The sequence below is a fragment of the Medicago sativa genome, chromosome 4 (assembly GCF_051527215.1).
Source record: "Medicago sativa cultivar Bolivia chromosome 4, Bolivia_mono, whole genome shotgun sequence".
Lineage (NCBI taxonomy): Eukaryota > Viridiplantae > Streptophyta > Magnoliopsida > Fabales > Fabaceae > Medicago > Medicago sativa.
In genome coordinates, this window is record NC_140752.1 from 97,440,036 (window position 1) to 97,444,121 (window position 4,086).

General features: G+C 36.5%; 1 pseudogene; it reads right to left on the reverse strand.

Annotated features, from left to right (window-relative positions):
- Window positions 1-1,749: 1,749 nt before the first annotated feature.
- Window positions 1,750-3,738, reverse strand: LOC146934361 (uncharacterized; annotated as a pseudogene).
- Window positions 3,739-4,086: the final 348 nt, after the last annotated feature.

A 4,086-nucleotide genomic window follows, 5' to 3' on the forward strand; every position in this document is an offset into this window, starting at 1 on the left:
AAACAACATTAAACAATCTACCCCACCAACACTCTACCCCACCACTTTTTTAATTCATATTCTTATTTAATTTTATTATTTAATTTTATATTTTTATATTTTTAATTACATAAAAATAAAAATATCAATTATAATTAAATTAAAATAATATACACTTAACGATTATAATTAAACAAAATATATTTAAATATTTTTTTATTTTCTTAATTTGAAATGCAATACAAGAAACTAAGCACGCGGCACACAAATAACTTAAAATGCTAAACAATAAACTAAGCACACAACACACAAATAACGTAATTAGTACGATACAAATTATCTTCAATTCCTAAACATTCCAAACTTTGCCCATATGTGCTTTACTAGATCTGCTTGCAATTGATGATGAACATTTGAATCACGCAACTCGGATCTAGCACGCACATGATTTGCAAAAGCGGGTAACACCTCGGTCGAGTATGGTGGTGGTTGCGGTTAACTAGATCCACTTTCCTCAGATTGCTCAAAATCAGTCCAGCGTTGAGAATATGTATCCTGTTCATCCTCAACAATCATATTATGTAATATGATGCATGTCCTCATGATGATACCTAAATCGCCTATGTCCCACAAGCGAGCTGGTTCACGGATGATTTTAAATCGAGCTTGAAGAACTCCAAATGCACGTTCGATGTCCTTCCGATATCCCTCTTGATATTTTGCAAATAACTTATCGGGTTCACTTTGAGGAAGTCTAATGGATTTGACGAAAGTTGGATAAGAAGGGTAGATACCGTCAGCTAGATAGTATGTCATATTATAGGGACGTTGATTCACGAAGAAACTCACACTTGGAGCCTTTCCCTGTTCCACATTATCAAACACTGGCGACCGATCTAGAACGTTTATATCGTTCAACGTTCCCGGACATCCAAAAAAGGCATGCCAGATCCATAGATCATGAGATGCAACTGCTTCAAGAATGACTGTGGTGGTTCCCTTATCCCCCCTAGTAAATTGACCTTCCCATGCTTTAGGACAATTTTTCCACTCCCAGTGCATGCAGTCAATACTCCCGATCATCCCTGGGAACCCCCGCATTTCACTAACATGTAGTATTCTTTGCAGATCATCTTCGGTTGGTACTCTCAGGTACTCTTGCTCGTACAATCGTATGATTCCTTGACAGAATCTACGTAAGCACTCCAATGCTGTAGAACCTCCAATTTTGATATATTCATCGATTGCATCTGCTGCCACACCATACGCTAACATTCGCATTGTTGTGGTACATTTTGCTAAGGGAGATATACCTTCTTTATAGGCTGCATCAAATCGTTGGGTGAAGTAGTCATCACTACTTGAAAGGTCCTCAACGATTCGAAGAAAAACATGTTTTTGCATCCTGTACCGACGACGAAACATTGCATCGTCATATGTAGGCTCATTGGCAAAGTAGTCCTCAATTAGTCTTTCGTTTGCCGCTGCATGATCTCTATTGATATATTTTCTTCTACGAGATGCATTCTTTTCCTTTTCCTCTGCATTTTTTCGACGCTGAATAAATTGGTTGACCATAAAAGTGTCTTCATTATGACGGTTTTGTGTGTAGGCTTCCATATCATCAAAAGGATCCATTGATAGTTTTTTTGTGAGATTGGAAATGGAATGAGATTTGTGATATAGGAAGTAGATATGAATGAGATTTGTGATATTGGAAGTAGGTATGAGTCTCTATATATAAGCATATTGTGTGGATGACATTCTCACGAATAGTAGGTGAAATAGTATGTGAGATTTGTGTGGTGGATATATTAAAGCAAACAGTGTGGATAATTATTAAAGCAAACATTGAGATAGTATGGGAAATAAAGTCACGGATAATTATTACAGTAGGGACTAGACAACACTGACAATTTTTAAAGCAAACAGTGTGGACTAGACAACACTGATAATTATTAAAGAAAACATTGAGGACTACACAACACTGATAATTATTAAAGCATACATTGGGGACTAGACTAGACAACACTAATAATTATTAAAGCACACACTCGGGACTAGACAACAATGACAATTTTGACCGAATACAAACAAATTTTTCCAACAAATTCAAAACAGCTGGCGCTTCAACATTTCCAACAAATTTTTCTTTTCGTCATCGAGATGCTCTTCGTCTATTAACTTTAGATACATTTCCATTCTCTTTAGTTGGTTTTTCTCCTTCTTCACCAAGGTTAACTCTTTCATTTGTTCAATCTCAGTCTCCCTGATTTGTTTGAATTCAACCCACTCTTTTGCCACCTCCTCCACGCCACCGTCCTTGCTTTTCTTTTTAGCCTTTTTTTTAGCTGCCTCCCTACCCATTGGACGAGCAGTAGATCCTATAGAGTTTGAGCCAGATGCATCACCGTCGTGAGATCTCTTAGATCCACTACTTCCTGAGCCAATATTTCCTCCTACTTGACTCAGATAACGTGGTTGATCACGGAGAGCTTGCCATTCTTCCATCAAAATAAATTTATTAGTCCCTCCACATGCATATAATTCCTGCGCTTTTCTCAAAACATCATTTTCCGACCAACCGCTTCCTTGCAAACGCTTAGCGCTTTCATAAGCACCAATCCATTTATTTATTTTGCTGCTCATATAATTAAAACGGTTTCGGCATGCAATATGATCGCGTGGTTCATCAAATGAGCAATACTCATTACAAGAATCAGCAACAAGATTCCAAAATGTTGAACCTCTCTGATTTTTGCCAACAATACTGTCTGTTCCATATTTAATCCACGCACTGATTAACACCAAATTTTGTTGTGTGGTCCATCCTGGTTGCTGGCTTTTCTTGCTCTTAGGAGTTGAATCTTATGGATCAGGAGTGACTTGATTAGCAGCTGCCATGCCACCAGGAGTTATTTGTGTTGAAAATCCTGGAAATTCAGGTGCACCAACACTCTGAACATTTTCAGTCCCCATTGGCATATAACCAAACGAGGGTCTTTGAGATGAATATCCCGGGGGTGTTTGAGATGAATATCCCATCATAGATCCATATGGAGTATAGTTTTGAGCAGAGGATGACGGGTTCAAATATTGAGTATAGTTTTGAGCAGAGGATGTCGGGTTGAAACTTGATGGAAAACCATAGTTAGGCATGTTTTGAGGAGGATGGTTGAAAAATTGATGATTTTGATTTTGAAAATTGTTGGGATTTTGGTAGCCATGTGGGTAACTAGAAGAATTCTGGTTGTTGAAATTGTTATTATTGTTCTCCATTGCACAACAAAAAAAGTTAATAACTTCACTAATTTTGCTAATTGAAAGATAATAATAAGACTAATATAGTGAAAAACTTGGTTTTTTTTTCTGTGTCCAAATCAAATGAACCTAAACAAAAATCATGAATTTTGGTATTTTTATTTTTTTTTTTGAATTAATTTTGGACGAAATAATTGAGGTGAAAGTATTGAAATGATAAGAATCCGAACAGCCAATAAAACAGAGACACGTGTCCCTATCTATCCAAAAAATCTGTTTCTCTCTCTTCCTCCTGCAGCCGCACGCGCTTCTGTTCCCGCGTGTGCTGCACGCGCCAGTTTCGGCGAATCCGGCAGCGCCACGTGGCATTCCGCTGTCAGATTAAACTTGTTTATTCCTTTCATCAAGTTTTGGTCCACGCAAGCAACCTAAACAGCCATTGGAGTGCTTTTGTTTGTTTAATTTGTCTTTCAACAAAGAATAAACAACCATTGCACTTGGTCTTATAATTATGGTTACACTTCAAAATTATCAAAACACCCTTAAGTTAAAATTAAATTCACAATTGTCACAATGTTGTTTGTCTATGTAAAACCCTTTCTGAGCTTATGTTGAATTTCTGCAAATTCAAAAGTTCAAGACTAAGGTTAGTTGATTATCAGTTTGAAACAATTCATATTATTGTTAAGGAAAAGAATTAAAAATATTAAAGTTTGAAATTTAGAAAGTGAAAATCTCAAGATTGTTGCACATAATGCTCACACATATATTAAGGGTTACTTTTATGCGATTTATACTTTCTTTTGTGATTAGTTTGATTATGTGTTCTATTTTGAGTAGGAAAAT